Genomic DNA, 16,943 nt, shown 5'->3' on the forward strand with positions numbered 1-16,943 from the left:
CTTGCGGGCTACAGTCCATGGTGTCGCAAAGAGTCAGACAAAACTGAGCGACTAAGCCAAAAGCCAGCATATGCAGTTTGAATAAAGTTTGAGTCCCAGCAATTCCCAGAATAGCAAACAGAGCCTTACAACAATTGTTTAATATGTTATATATATATATGTTAGTATAAACATACAAAATCTGTAATAATATTATTGAAATTGAAATACAAAGATAAGTTTAGTGGTGAACCATATCTGAGGTTACTGGTATCCAGTAGGAACTCCAACTTCTTAACTTTAATAATAATGCTAGGACTTCCCTGGTGGCTCAGACGGTTAAGCGTCTGTCTACAATGTGGGAGACCCAGGTTCGATTCCTGGGTAGGGAAGATCCCCTGGAGAAGGAAATGGCAATCCACTCCAGTACTATTGCCTGGAAAATCCCATGGATGGAGGAGCCTAGTAGACTGCGGTCCATGGAGTTGCTAAGAGTCAGACACGACTGAGCCACTTCACTTTCACTTTTCACTTTCATTTTTCACTTTTATGCATTGGAGAAGGAAATGGAAACCCACTCCAGTGTTCTTGCCTGGAGAATCCCAGGGACAGGGGCGCCTGGTGGGCTGCAGCCTATGGGGTCGCACAGAGTCGGACACGACTGAAGTGACTTAGTAGCAGCAGCAGCAGCACTCCTTATTAACAATAATGTTTCACTGTCTTTGTCCATCTTACTTCACTAAGCATAACATCCTACTGGCCATCTATATTGGTGAAAATGGCAAAAATGAAATTCATTTTAAGGATTGAGTAATATTCCATTTGTGTGTGTGTGTGTGTGTGTGTGTGTGTGTGTGTGTGTGTGTGACATCTTTCTTATCCATTCGTTGACGGACACCAGTTGCCTCTATATTTCGGCTACTGTAAATAATGATGCTATGAACATAGGAGAGAGGCAAGATAGGAGAAGGGGATTAAGAGGCACAAATGACTAGGTATAAAATTAAGATATAAGGATATAATGTACAGCACAGGGAATACAGCCAAATTCTATGATTACTTTAAATGGAATATAATCTATAAAAATATTGAATTACTATTTGTACAAGTAACATAAGTATTATAAAATTCTTCAAATATTAAAAAAACAATGGTTTATTAGACTTTCTTGGCTTTACAGTTTTGCATGCATTTATGAATTTGCTGAGAATTATTAGTTGCAAAGAAATTATAATCATGGATAGTCTGTACTCAGTTTTACACTTTTATATATTAAGCAACATTATAAAAATGATGACTTGAGTCAATTCAGTGTCCTCTGCGATTTCATTCCATGATGAAGAAATCTCAATGAAAGGGAATTATAGACCTGCAAAAATTAAAAAAATAAAAATCAAGACATCAAATTAAAATGTTGGGAAAAAGCAGCCTTACATTTCTTTTGCTTTAAGTCCCAGATTTTTTGTTGTTGTTGTTTAACTAGCAATATTTCAAAATATTTAATAGTATGAGAAAAAATGTATGTTTTATTATTATATTCATAAATGGTATTTTCAGAAATAGGCCACGTTTTTTTCACTTTTGAAGGGATATTTTGAGAAATTAAATATATATGAAAGTGTCAGTTGCTCAGTTGTGTTCAGCCTTTGCAACCCCATGGACTATAGCCTGCCAGGCTCCTCTGTCCATGGAATTCTTCAGGCAAGAATACTGGCATGAGTAGCCATTTGCTTTTGCAGGGGATTTTCCAGACCGTGGGACTGAACACAGTTCTTCCCTCACTGCAGGCAGATTCTCTACTGTTTGAAACACAAGGGAAGCCAAATATATATTGAGAGTTGATAGCATTTTGGACACATTATTTAAAGTGTTTCAATAAGCAAAAGCCACGTGTTTAAGAGTATTTAAAATGTTTTGGTGAAAAATAGTCCATAGTGATTGTGAGAAACTCAAACAGAAAAATACAAAGGAAACAATCTTTTCAAAAGTTTTTTAATCCCACCATTTAGAGAGAGCCATTTTTAATAGTTTGGGGCATCCTTTTAGGGATCTTATTTTTACATCTTACACACATGTACAAAATTATACATTCATACTGTATATCTTTATCTTGAAGTCATTTTTAACTAGGTATCATGTACATGTAAAGAGTGATTCAAGCAAGTGAATCAGTTTAACGAGACCTATAGCATCAGTTTGACTCTTGAAGAAAACTCAGTGGGACACTGACTGCAGACAGTGACTGCAGCCATGAAATCGAAAGGCACTTGCTCCTTGAAGAAAAACTGTGACAAACCTAGACAGTGTCCGACAAAGCAGAGGCATCATTTTGCTAACAAAGGTCCACAGAGCCAAAGCTATGATTTCTCCAGTAGTCACGTACACATGCGAGAGTTGGACCATAGAGAAGGCTAAACACCAAACAATTGATGCTTTTGAACTGTGGTGCTGCAGAAGACTCTTGAGAGTCCCTTGGACAGCAAGGAGATCAAACCAGTCAATCTTAAAGGAAATCAACTCTGAATATTCATTGGAAGGACTGATGCTGAAGCTGAGGCTCCAATACCTTGGCCATCTGATGTGAAGTGCTGACTCACTGGAAAAGACCCCGAGGCTGGGAAAGACTGAGGGCAGAAGGAGGAGGAGGCGACAGAAGGTGAGATGGTGGGATGGCATCATCGACTCGATGGACATGAGACTGAGCAAACTCCAAGAGATAATGAAGGACAGGGAAGCCTAGCGTGCTGCAGTCCATGGGGTTGCAAAGAGCCAGGCACCACTGAGCAACTGAACAGCGACAAATGTAGCACACCCAGATTATCTGATTGACTAGTGTAATTAAATTTAATAGTAAAGAAACAATTACTAGGGATAGAGGAATTAGAAATATGTTTAAACAAAGAATCTTTAACATGAGTTTTTCCCACTGGATCTGACTTACGTTGAGCAATTATTATGTTCTACTTTTAAAAATCTTGAATTTATAATAAAGTAAAAAGTAGAAAGGTGTATTTATGTTATCCATCTTAGAAGCTGCAGTGAACTACATTACTTGATAGTATCTCCAAATTAATTAAGAAGTCTGTTAGGGGTATTCTTAATAAAGCCAGCCAATTTTTAATTCAGGTTGACACCACTAAAGATACAAGTGTAATTGCTATTGGTTGAAGTCTGGAGATGATCTGATATCAGTCCTCTGCATATGTTCAAGCACAGCAAAACCTCATTAATTTAGACTTCTTCATTTGAATTTCATGACAATTTGAACAATCTACTCTGTTCTTCATTGCTTAAGGAAAAAGTTTCCAGTAGGGAAAAAAATAATCCCAATAAAGGCTAGAATATAAATTATCTTTTTCTTTATACTTATTTCTTTTAAAATATTTTTAATTGTGGTAGAACTCCATAATATAAAACATACTATTTTAACCATATTTATCTGTACAGTTTAGTGGTACTAAGTACATTCATATTATTGTGAACTTTAACCGTCATCCATCTCCTGAACATTTTTTAAAATTTAGCAGCATTCATGTGTATACAAATGTAGTAACTATGCATTGAAAAAAGTATATTCAGCATAAAATCTATTTAGAAATACTCGTGTATTCTGATTTTCTATTATCTATCTCTAACATCAATCCATCTGTATGTCTTTCTATCTCACATATCTAAATTTTTCCCTGTTACATCTTCACTAATTTAGAATGGTACCCCCCTGTGTTTTTCATTGTATTTAACTTAATGGGGAAAAATATATATGCGTGTGTGTGTCTGTGTGTGTGTGCATGCTCACTCCTGTCTGACTCCTTGTGACCCCACAAACTGCGGCCTGCCAAACTCCTTTGTCCCTGGAATTTTCCAGGTAAGGATATGGGAGTTGGTTGCCATTTTCTACTCCAGGGGATCCTCCCAACCCAGGATCGAAACCACATCTCCTGCGTCTCTCGCATTGGCAGGCAGATTCTTTGCCACTGAGCCACCAGGGAAGCCACCCAGCATCTCACAGCACAGCATCTCATATTGCATGTGACAACAGGAAGATCAGTACAATATCGCTAAATCATGGCTTAAAATGTAATTACCTTCAAAAGTGCAAGCTACCAAATTGTTTATATTAGTGGTTCTCAACGACGGCTGATTTTTACCCTCAGGGTATTTTTGACAAGGTCTACAGACATTTCTAAGTCCTAAAGGAAATTGCCTCTGAATTCTCATTGGACGGACTGAGGCTGAAGCTCCAATACTTTGGCCATCTGATAGGGAGAGTCAACTCACTGAAAGAGACCCCGATGCTGGGAAAGATTGAGGGCAGGAGGAGAAGGGAGGGGCAGAAGATGAGATGGTTGGATGGCATCACCGACTCAATGGACATGAGTTTGGGCCAACTCCGGGAGATGGTGACGGACAGGGAGGCCTGGCGTGCTGCAGTCCATGCGATGGCAATGAGTGAGACACAACTGAGCGGCTGAACAGCAACAGCAACAGCAACAGACACTCCTGACTGTCACAACCGGAAGTGACACTGGTGCAGCCCAGGGATGCTGCCAAACATCCCACAGAGCACTGGCCAGACCCCACCACAGAGAAGTAATCACCTTAAAAGGTCCATAGTTCCAGAGTAACATTATAATTTTAATAATGATTGAATCAGTTATTGATATAATTGGATAAGCTCACTGTCCAAGCTGTCAAATACGAAAATAATAAAAATACTCTTTGGCAATATTGAGGTCCATTGGAAGATTCCCACCAAATAAACATGGCCTTGTTTGGTTCCATGTTGAATCAAGCATTAAGTTTGGTCAGAATTTCAATATTAGACTGTGTACAAGCAGAAACTGAAGCAGATCTGTTAGGCAGCACAACTTAGGTGCTTGAGAAATTAGCCTAAAGAAAGGATTCAAGTGTCAATACTTTAGCTGGGAGGTGCAACCCCAGGTTGACAAAGATGAGGAAAAAGACAGCGTTAGGCAAGAGGAAACGTAAGTCAATTCAAGTGATGCACGGTGATGCTGACCTTTGTGGATGAGGAGCCACAGAGGGGTGCAGCAAACTGCTCATCGGGTCTGTCTGCCTTTTCACGAAATGCTGCAAGGTAAAATCTCAGAGCAGTCCTTAACATGTGTGAAGGAGGGAAATTTTCTCTTTATCACTGATCAAAATTCACTCCAGAAGTCATAGTGGGAGGTTTAACAGCCAACACATTTCTGATTGGTATCATCTCTTTCCTTCCGAGGCTTTCAGTAATGTCTGAGTCCATACCCTGCATTCAAAGTCTGAAGGGGGTGGAAGGGTCCAGGCACCCCAGTGTGTGTCTGTTTGGCTTCTGTGTTGTTGAAGTCAAGGGGTCAGAATGAATGAGTAGTTAGTGGCATGGTAGAGACAGCTCAGGGAAAACGAGGAAGCATAAATATCTGTGCCTGATAAAGTAAGAATGGGGGTCATTTGAGCTATTTTCCATGGATTTCTTGTATCTTCCTTCCAGGACCGTGGTGGGATTATAGTTCTTGTCCATTGTGTTGGTTGGATGGGGCCATATGTCTCACTGAGACCAGTGAGTTGTGAGAGCAAATTGTTTTTGCTACAGCATCCAGTTACCAGTAAAAGATCCTTGCAGAGTTCCCTCTGAAATGACAGCTGCAAGAGTCGGGATGGTAGCTGCTCCACCAGCCTGGGTCCTTAAGTGACGACAGTAAAGAGTCTCTTCACCGCTCCATCCTGGTGTAAAAATAGCATGCAGCGTAAAAGTGATAAGCAAAAACTTGTTATTCTTTAAACCATGAGTATTTCAAGGTGATTTGTTACTGCAAAACTGGTTAACCCCTCTGACTGACTCTATTTGCTGTGTAAGTCTCAAGCAGTTGAATAATGGTTAAATTAAGCTGCATGACTCTCATACAGGAACAAAGAATAGGGCCTTAAGACATAACAAATGCTTTAAATTTCACTTATGTACATCCATTTTCCAGCTGCAGAACAAAACGCAAAACAAGATGGAGCAAAACTCTGTATTTCTTACATAGCAATTCCTCTATAAGAGTATAGATTAAAAGTGCAAGAAGATTTCCCAACTAATTTTGCTCTTGAAATAATGCACAAACATTTAGGGGGCTTAATTTTTCTGTATGCAAAATGAGAAAGAGTGCGCCAACCATCATTTTACCACCATGGTGTTACAGGTATACACTGGTTTTCTTAAGTTATGTTCATGTAGAGTGAGAGAGAATAATACTTTTGCTGTACCTATCTTGCTCTAGGGGGAAGATTCCCTGGAGGAGGGCAAGGCAACCCATTGAAGTATTCTTGCCCGCCGAATCCCATGGGCAGAGGAGCCTGGCGGGCTATGGTTCTTAGGGTCAAAAGGAGTCAGACACGACCGAAGTGACTTAGCATGCGTGCATCTTGCTCTAGATGCGTGCATCTTGGTTAGAGACTTTTTCATTTGTGATCTCAGATATTTAGAAATTGTAGCATGATCTTCACTTCATAGATAGAAACACTTAACCTTAAAGAGGTTACAAAAATATTCTTATTTCAGATATCTACTAAGTCTTCAAAGAAACAAGGGGGTTACATTTTTCCACCCTTTAAAAAAAGGGGGAAAGATGCATACTCTATCTCACTTAATCCTAAACTCAGGGGGATAAGAATTAGTAATGTCATTTGGCAATTAGGAAAATCAAGACTCTGGAATCTTTTAAGTTTGCACAAAATCCTGTTTCTGATAAGCAGCACAGTTAGGATTGAACCCTGGGTCTCTCTGTTTCCAAAGTCTGTAACTGTATGTTGTACCCTTGCTATTCAAAGTATGTTCCTTACCACACCACCAATGACACCATCTGAGAGCTGGTTAAAACTGCAGCATCTCAAGCCATGCCTCAGATCTACTGACTTAGGATCAACATTGTTTCAATGGCTCCTGGTTGACTTGTGTGCTTGTTGAAGTTTGAGAACTATTGCTACACCACATGGCCTTCCCTCAAGCTCATGGAGCCAATGATTCCTTGGTATTAGTTCAGAATCAACTGGAGTGTATATCCCCCAAAGCAATTATCTCCTCTTCTATTGTTATTTCTGTCAGACTTGGAGAAGCCGGTCCATTCATCACAGAGCTCAAACTCCCAGGTCTAAGATGCCTACTGAAAGTTGAAGCAAAATTTAGAGTTGGGTTTCAGCTCTGACCATGTGGAATCTGAAATCTCTCAGGGAATGAGGCAAAATTCAGTAGGGTCCTCACAGATCTGCTCCAAGTGATTTTCATTCATGCTTGGAGCTACTCCAGATCCCTATGTGTGTGATTCCAAGCCTTTTTTAATGTGGCCCACTGACTTAGTAAACTCTTAGTATTCCAAATCTCACTAACGATAACTCTCAAAAAGTGGTAAAGTGGTATGATAATTTAATGCTTGTGGCTGTATCAGTCTCCATATAGACATTTTAAAAATACCTTTGATGTGTAGACACTGCTAGACACTGGGCCTACAAAAACAGTTAAGACACAGCCTTTCTCGTCAAGAAGTTCACAATGGTTTTAGAGATGTTGCCTGATAAAAACAAACAAGTAGGCTTATGGGACAGAAAGGGATAGTAAATGATGTACATTGATAATAAAGTCATTCTCAGTGAGAATGCTCAGGATAATTATCATCTAATATGTATCTCATGGAGATGCATGTCATGGCAGGAGGAGACGGGGATGAAAGAGGATGAAATGGTTGCATGGCATCACCAACTTGACGGACATGAGTTTGAGCAAGCTCCAGGAGCTGGTGATGGACAGGGAGGCCTAGTGTGCTGTAGTCCATGGGGTTTCAAAGAGTCAGATATGACTGAGCGACTGAGCTGAACTGAACATGCTTTTCATGCAGATGAATTATACTGCATGTTTAAATGGCTCTAATCCACCAAGTCTCTGGTGTCTGTAGACATTCTTTCTATGGGAGCACATTTAAAAATGTTCTATGTGTACTTTCACACAGCAGGACATCTTATCTTTATGGGATTCCTCAGACTAAACTTCCTTGGGAAAACTAGTAGAAAGAACCCAGAGGTGCCTAACTGTGTTGATGTGTTTGGAAGATTTATTTTAACATGCCTTGCCTATTGCAGCCTATGTATGTACATAAAAAACCTACTGAGATATCTTGGGAAAATTACAAATTTTGTGTATTAAAATATTCCTTTTTTTCTGGATAAGTTAAATTTTATATGTGTGTGTCTATGTGTGTGGGTGTATGTGTGAAGGTGTTAGTTACTCAGTCATGTCTGACTCTTTGTGACCACATGGACTGTAGCCCGCCAGGTTGCTGAGTCCATGGGATTCTCCAGGCAAGAAACTGGAGAACACAGTCACAGTCATTCCTCTCTCCACAGATCTTCCAAACCCAAGGATTGAACCTGAGTCTCCTGCATTGCCGGCAGACCCTTTACCATCTGAGCCACTAGGGTAAACCATTTATGTGTCTAGTCAGCATTTATGTGTTCTAGGCAGCACTAATGGTAAAGAACTCACCTGCCAGTGCTGGAGAGGAAAGAGACATGGGTTCAGTCCCTGGGTGGGGAAGAGCCCCTGGAGGAGGAAATGGCAACCCACTCCAGTATTCTTGCCTGGAGAATCCCATGGACAGAGGAGCCTGATATCATATATATATATATATATATATATATATATATATATATATATATATTAGAACTGTGTCAGAAATAATAGAACAATTTCTGGTCTTCAGATAAAGCTACTATGCAGCTGTTTCATGACTAGGGTAAACTTGGAATACTTAAGTATTTTACAAGGTTTATTTTAAGACTGAAATTCTATAAGAAAGGTATATCTTAAAAGGGATAGGAAAAAACAAATAAATAGAAGGCTTGTAGCAACGGTAAAAATGGCAATGATTATGTTTTCATTCTCTACACTAAAGATGTCTTTGAATATCATTTCTGAGAAATTTTTGGTTCTTTCATAGTATAGCATGAACTGACAAAATTCTCATTTGTGGGGATAAACAATCCCCAAGCAGACTCTTTCTACAAAACTAAATGCTTTAAAGCTTTGAAAATACTCCTTTTGCCTTCTTTAACTTCCAACAACAGCTTAGGGGACAGAAAAGAAGAGGCTATTTGGCAGAAATTCTAAGGTTAAAATACACTCAATTGACTCTGTAATTATTTCTGTTCAAAGTCTGACCATGTGTTCCAAAACTGCGCTGACCTTTGTGGGAGGGCCAGTGACTGGGGAAAAAAAAAACACCATAAAAATAAAGCCTAATTCCAAAACTATGTCTAAAATATGTAATATAATCTCCTGAAAAACATATGTAACATGAGAATTCAAAAAGATAAAAGCACCTCAGTGTACATTCGAGCACTATCTACAACATCCAGGACATGGAAGCAACCTAAATGTCCATTAACCCTGGAGTGGATAAAGAAGACATGGTACCTACATACAATGGAATATTACTCAGCAATGAAAGAGAACAAAATAATGCCATGGATGGACCTAGACACTGTCATCTGAGTGAAGTAAGTCAGACAGAGAAAGACAAATAGCATATGGCATCGCTCATATGTGGAATATTCTTTACAAACATGTACAAATAAACTTATCTACAAAACAAGAGTCAGAAATACAGAAAGCAAATTTATGGTTCACAGAGCTTAAGAAGGGGGAGTGATAAACGGAGAGGCTGAGCCTGACATATACACTACTGTGCATCAAACAGATAACTAATCAGAACCTGTTGCATAGCACAGCGAACTCTACCTGATAGTCTGAAGCTATCTATATGGGAAAAGAATCTAAAGAGGTGGGTATATGGATATGTATAACTGATTCACTGAGTCGCACACCTGAAATTCACACAACGTTGAAAATCAACTATAGTCCAATAATAATTTTTTAAGTGCTAATAAAATGTTTGAATAGTATTTATAGTTATATGGTTATATGAAACTAGAGATGACGTAACCTAAAAACAAAGAGGAGATGCTAAAAGATGAGAATATCCAAGAAGAAAACACATTTGCCATTTCAGAGAGCATCCCGGTACACTACACACAGGATCAAGAGCCTATAGTCCTGGGGCCATTACTTCTGCTGCTCACTATCTGAAATAGTGAGGTAGGTTAAGTTAGTGGCCAAAATCCAAGGGTTCTAATCTGTGGAACAGAATGTGAACAACTCATTGGACATGACTGTCATATGAAGATTCATTAATTAGTGTTTGCAAAGCACATCAAGGATGAAAAGCTCTAGACATTAATGATAACTGATTTCACATTCTCAAGCAATGCCTGCAGTGATTTCTGCATGTAGAGTAATGCTAGAAATAAGTTTTCATATTCCACCAACATATCACTTAAAAGGTGACCCTTCAGTGGATTAAACAGAATACTAAATTGGGTACTAGGAGACAAATATAGTAACTATTATACATGGGTCATTTTAATGACTGATGAATGAAAGAGAGACAGACGCATGTTATTGACATACATCCCTGGGCAAGTGAAGTTTGTTTGGTCAAATAATTTAAGAGAAAGATTTTACGCTATTGACCCTAAAGACTTTAGATAATTACAGTCTGTTTCAACACATTAGATCACCAATATTGGCTTAATTTTTTAAAAGTTGTCCACAGAGGAAATATTGGCAGTAACTAGTTGCTAATGGACTTTTTCTTTGCAAAATAACTAGTAATGGCTCTATTTTGTTTGGCATTATAAATGTTCAGTTTCAGGACAACAATTACAGGCACTGAGTTCTATTTTTTTCATTCAAATATGTTTTTAGCTTAAAAGTGTTGGCCTTACCTTCCAGGATGCCAAATACAAAAATAGTATTGTAGTAGTATATAGTATATAGTATGTAGTACTATAGTATTCTTATAGTACTGCGAAGTTCTTTTAAGTATTTTTCTCAGAATTAAATCATAGGTCTCAACTCAGGAGATCCACAGAACAAGGGACACACTGACTATCATGATTTTATCATTCACTGAGCCTTACTTATTCTGTAACTTAAAGAGGAGGTCTTTCCTTTCAACTAGACAAGAAAGCAAGTGAAAGTCATTCAGTCATGCCTGACTCTTTGAGACTTCATGGACTATACAAGCCATGGGATTCTCCAGGCCAAAATACTGGAATGGGTAGCCTTTCCCTTCTCCAGGGGATCTTCCGAACTCAGGGATCAAACCCAGGTCTCTGGCATTGCAGGTGGATTCTTTACCAGCTGAGCGACAAGGGAGCCCTCAACTAGACTAATGTGGCTTAAAATATAATGGGTTTTAGAAAACAGCATTCTTGCTTTTATAGAATATTTTAAATTATGGGGAAATTCTATTTTAGGATTGATATACATACAGCAGACACATATGAATAAGAATCAATGTATTTAATAAGAAAACTAGCATGTCCGAATTAACACGGACCACTTCGAGCACCGGTCTTGTTGGGGTACCAGCAGACCCTTACTGGAGAAAGGATGGAGTTCAGGATGGCAAGAAATATCACTATAAAATCCCCTAGAGTTTCACAGAGACAATGAACGGAAGATGACAAATAGCCTTTCAAAACTTCCAGGGAAATTAAAAAAGAAGGACACAATTTTTAAAGAAACATAAGTTCTGTGGGAGTGAGACCAGATATGACCATGTACAACTCACCTAGAATACGTCCTAAGCTTCAGCTGATGGTGAATTTATTTTTAAATCATTAGATGAATACCCATTTTGATCGCCATAAAAAACCAGCAAATAAACCTGTTAATGTAATAGAGGATCACAGAATTCATCTGCTTGCTACAGAAGAAAAAGGAAAGAAATTGGAGCAAAGGAGGTTTTTGTCAGAGATTCACTTGCCAGTCAATGGCTTAGTAGACCAGCTTCCTACACCAAAGTAAAATTAAGTGTGTGTGTGTGTGTGTGTGTGTGTGTGTGTGACCACATCGAGTGACAAAATGGGAGCTGTCATAATGTGCCAGTTAACATGTCCAATACGAGCTGATCGTTGAGTGTCCCCTGGGAAAAGAAAGACAGAAACATGGCAAAGAACAAAGAACGTGGATCAATAATGCTTGGGGAAATAAGACAGAGAAGGTTATTTACTTGCATTGATCCGTGGCTGCCGCCGCGTAAACTTGGCCTGTTTTTCTTTTGTTAACCTTTAAGCCTGAGTATACTCAGAGGCAACCAGGGAGCCAACTAACAGGTGTAGATTAAGGATCGAAGGAGGTCACCGTACCTCTGTCACCACCAGGCACCCATGTAACAACATCCCTGAAGAAATTTAAACATCAATAGCCATAATAAGGGCAAATTTATCAAGCCCAGCCAGCTCTAGCTGGGAGCCCGCCTGCGTCCAGCCGGTTTGCCCTTGCTAAAAGCTCAATTGATTCGGACATTCTTTTACTAGAGTTGATTATCAATTGTGACATAGCAAATTTGTTACCTTCCAAGTGCTGAGCGTATGGTGGCTAGTGGAGTCTCTGAAGTGAAAACACCTGGAGTTAAGTCACCCTTCACTAGTGAAAAGAGGGAAGCCAGGGGCAGCCTTGCTCTCGGAGGGGCCAGAAGGATCCTCCTTCCCTTCGCATGCAGTGCAGGCTGGTCTTGGAGAAGAAGGTCCTCAGAAGGGTTGGGAAGACTTTTTGACCAGACAGTGTGAGTATCCAGTTGAAAATCAGATCATCAAGCTCTTACTCATGGTCTTCCCTCTACCTGGAAAACTCTTAACCATCACATCCTCATTTACCAAAACCAGACCTGTCTCCAAGGTATTGTTTAGAAGCTCTGTCCTTTGAAATCCACAATGTAAAGGTCACTACTCTCTACATTGATATCCTGGTGGATTACACTAATTTCTCTAGTGTCTCTTCTCTTCCCTATGAGACAGCAAATTCCTTGAAGTCAGAAGATTGGTTTACATTATTTCTAGATCTCCTCAATCACCAACTACCACACCATAGTTTAGGAAAACTTGCTAGCAAGTGAGTGAAGAAATGAATGAAGAAATGCAATCATTCAAATTTAGATAGTAATTTTAAACTGAGTAATTAAATAAGGACCTTTCAGAGGAAAACTGCTCACTTAGCCCACCCATGTCCTATAGCTCAATTTTCTATCAGGGGTTATTTTCCATATCTGCCACCTCTTTTCTTCCTTTCCCCAGCTGCACCTCTGACCTCTCCTGGGCATTGGGACTCTCCCGACCACCACTGGTAGTCACATTGAGCCATCAATAATTTATATTTCAGTATAATTTCAGTATCCTGTCTCTTGTGCATGCATGCTAATTCACTTCAGCCGTGTCCGACTCTTTGAGACTGTCCAACCCTTTGAGCCTGTGTCCAACTCTTTGAGATGCTATGGACCATAGCCCACCAGGCTCCTCTGTCCATGGGATTCTCCAAGCAAGAATACTGGAGTGGGTTGCCGTGCCCTCCTCCAGGGGGTCTTCCCAAACCAGGGACTGAACCTGCGACTCTTTTGTTTTCTGCATTGGCAGACAGGTTCTTTACCACTAGGGTCACCTGAGAAGCCCAGTAATCACAGCAATCATGTGATATAAGCAGAGCAAGTATTATTACCTCTCAGGGAAACTGAGGCTCACAGTGGTTAATGATGAGCCCAAGGTCACCCAGCTAAGATTTAGATGTCTGGGGCTAAGGCATAGCCTGATGCCAAACTCTGTGCTCTTAGATATCCTCCTTTTTTTTTTCCCCTTGTTGTTTGCTTAAACAGTTTTATTGAGATGTAATTCACCTCCCTTCAGAATGTACAATTCAGTGGTTCTTAGTAAGATATCCTCTGTTTCTAATCCATATCCTCTTTGTGCTATTTCAGGCAAAATAGAAATTACACAAGGAAAAGTAACGCGTATCCTGTGAAAGAGTGTAGATGGAAAAAGCAGGGGAACACACACGCGTTAAGGAAAGAACAATTGCTCACTGTTCCAGAACAGTGCTTCTCACCTGCCTTCCCACAAGACCCATAAGACAGACGCAACCGAGTTCAGGAAACTCACTCCGACCCTTCCCTCCTACGGTATCCATAAAGGGTAAGTCATTTAAACAATGTGTAGCCATCCCAGCTTTACAACCAGCCGTCAGCTGTTTCTCACCACGGGCTGCGGGGGCACCGGGGCCCGTCCCTATGAAGTGACAGTGATCTTTGGCAGGGTGATGCGCGCGCAGCCGCAGTGCACGGCACTCGCAGGCGCAGCCGCTTCCTCTGCGGAGAGGGCCTGCTGCAACCAGTGCTCGTTAAGGCCCACAGTAGCCTCACGCCGTGGGGTCTGGAATGCAGCCGTCTCCCCAGCACTGTGTCTTTTCTTGGAACACGTAGCTTTTTTTTTTTTTTTTTTGCAGTCCACGCTTTCCAGGCCTGCTATCCACATCAGGAAAACAAAATAAATTAAAACCCCCAAACACCTTTCTAATGAGCACTAATTGGTGCTTCTGCTGATGAGATCTGCAGACAGGCTAAGCCTGGAGGGGGCCTGACTTGAACAGACTTCTTTTTTCCCCCCCCGCTGTCTTGTGGCCCCCAAGGCATCAGTAAGCGCTGATACCTGGGGACAACTTGCTTTCCAGGTCCCTGGGCACTCCGCCTCCTGCAGACAAAGACGGCAGTGTAGTGTGCGGTAGTAACAGGGTTTCCGAAAGTGATCCCTCACCCAAAGATGGCAAAGAGTGCAAGGGAACTCTTCCTTATAAGTTTGATTGGGTTTGCTGGCCAAATGCAGGCAGACCTCCTCGACACAGTCTAAGAAGCCATTCTGCAAAATCTGGAGTCATCAACGTGATGGTTTGCTTATTCGTGCATTTAGCAAGGATGTCCTTGCAGCATTTAAGGGATAGGGTCTGAGTTAGGCTCTCAAGATAAAGTTCCTTGTAGGCATAGTTCTACCTTAAATGAGCTGCCTGTAAGAACAAGATGGACATTAAATGTAATCACTCACTCAGTAGAATTTTCTCCATTTACTCTATTGTAAGTAGGCAAAAAAATAATAATAATAATAAAAAGAGGGTAATTATATTACTGGGGCTTCCCAGGTGGCCCCATGGAAAAGAATCCACCTGTCAAGCAGGAAAGGCAGGTTTGATCCCTTGTGTCAGGAAGATCCCCTGGAGAAAGAAATGGCAACTCACTCCGGTATTCTTGCCTGGGAAATCCCATGGACAGAGGAGCCTGAGGGGTTATAGTCCAGAGGATCACAAAACGTTAGACAGGACTTACTGACTAAGCAACAATTATGCTATCATTCTCTCATTATTATATTAATGACAGAGTGACTTAGAACAAAGATTCAAGAGTGTTTTCTCCTTCCTCATAAAGAAGAAAGAGGAGGTAGCCAGGCTGGGAACAGGAAAGGAAGTGATGAGAATATTTAAAGTCCTTGAAGTTAAAAAGAGATCAGTGAATCTGAAAAGCTGAGGAAAAGTCCTTGTGGCTGGAGTATCCAGAAGGGGGCAAAGGCTGGTGAGGTTGATGGTCTCCATCAGGTGAAGAACAGGGCTTTGTCCCATATGCACCAAGAAACCACAGACATATTCGACATCCAAGTTTGGGGACATCCAATTGACACAAAATATCATCCCAGCCACTCTGGAAGTTGAAGGTTGGCAAAAGACAGAATAGGGGATCAGAATAGGTGTCTATTGGAACAATCAAGAAAAGAGACAAGAAGAACAGAGTGTACGGAGTGTCTATACACCATACATGCAGAGTTATACCTCCATTATATGGAAAAGATTAAAAGGGAACTTAATATCTTTAGTGAGAAAACAGACAATACCACATATCTTGGGATATAATATACGTATCTCAAGATTTTAGATTATATATAACTGTATATATCAGTAGAGGATGAAAGGATGAGCTGGTTAGATAGCATCACTGACTCAATGGACATGAACTTGGGCAAACTCTGGGAGATAGTGACGGACAGGGAGGCCTGGCATGCTGCAGTCCATGGAGTCTCAAAAAGTCAGACACAACTTAACAACTGGACAACAACAAATATATCAATATTATATGTAAAAGGATCTTGAAAAGGAAAATGTGATGGTCAGAATACGAAAGTTAAGCCTAAACAATGAGAAATTTAATGGATGGGACAAATAGACTGGATGCCCCTGAAGAACAATTTTTGGTGAGCAGAAAAGCAAGGGAATTCTTCCAGAACACAACTCAAAGGAGGCAAGAGAAATGAGAAATAAATAAAACATGAAAGATGCTGATGGCACTCTTCTTTCCTCCCCTTCTGGGAGGAATCAGTCTAACCCTCCTGGGTTATATTAAGTATAGGGAGAGAAAGATATGCACCAAGCTGGTGTAGCTATTCTCATCCCAAGCCAGCTCATCTTGGCCAACAAGAAAATGAGCTTAATCTTTTGTCATTTCAGAGGCAGAGTTGCTAATAGGAGCATGACACAAGAATGTGGATTTACAAGATTAATTATCTGCGTTGGATTTGACTAAAGTCCAAAGGAGAAAAGAGTGCTGGAGGTATACACCTAGGAGTTCTCCACCCAAGTTCAATTTAACTATTTCATGCCTGACTCAAATTCTTTCTTCGTTACTTCACTTCTTGCCTGTGGGACAAGCCCATTTCAAACTCCTTCTAAAAGTGTTTCCTAAAGTATGGCTGATGGATAACAAATGGTTCCGCCTTAATGATTGCTTTCTCTACATTAGCTATTTTCTATATATTAGCATTAGTATATGGCATGATCTCCAAAAAAGTCAATGATGGGTCATGTACACGTAATTCAGGCTTCATAAGAATCCTAACCTCATTTGATCAAACCCTACTCTTTGTAAGTGGTAGAGCTAGAATTCAAATCTAAACAGTCTGTCTCCCAAGTTCTCTTTCCTAGACACTGAGCTGTACTGTGGGCTGGGGCAGGGATTCTTGACCTCAGCACAGTTGATATTTGGGGCCAGATAATTTTTCTAGAG

The 16,943-nt window shown here is 40.3% G+C and overlaps 1 long non-coding RNA gene across 1 annotated transcript; it reads right to left on the reverse strand.

The window, feature by feature from the left end:
* Positions 1-1,952: 1,952 nt before the first annotated feature.
* Positions 1,953-14,283, reverse strand: LOC132658141 (uncharacterized). Its single transcript, XR_009597301.1, has 2 exons — positions 13,952-14,283; positions 1,953-5,700 (listed from the first exon to the last, which is right to left on the reverse strand). It is a non-coding gene; the product is annotated as an uncharacterized LOC132658141 (long non-coding RNA).
* Between the last annotated feature and the right edge of the window lie 2,660 nt (positions 14,284-16,943).

This window comes from Ovis aries, chromosome 18 (genome assembly GCF_016772045.2).
Source record: "Ovis aries strain OAR_USU_Benz2616 breed Rambouillet chromosome 18, ARS-UI_Ramb_v3.0, whole genome shotgun sequence".
In the NCBI taxonomy this organism is placed as follows: domain Eukaryota; kingdom Metazoa; phylum Chordata; class Mammalia; order Artiodactyla; family Bovidae; genus Ovis; species Ovis aries.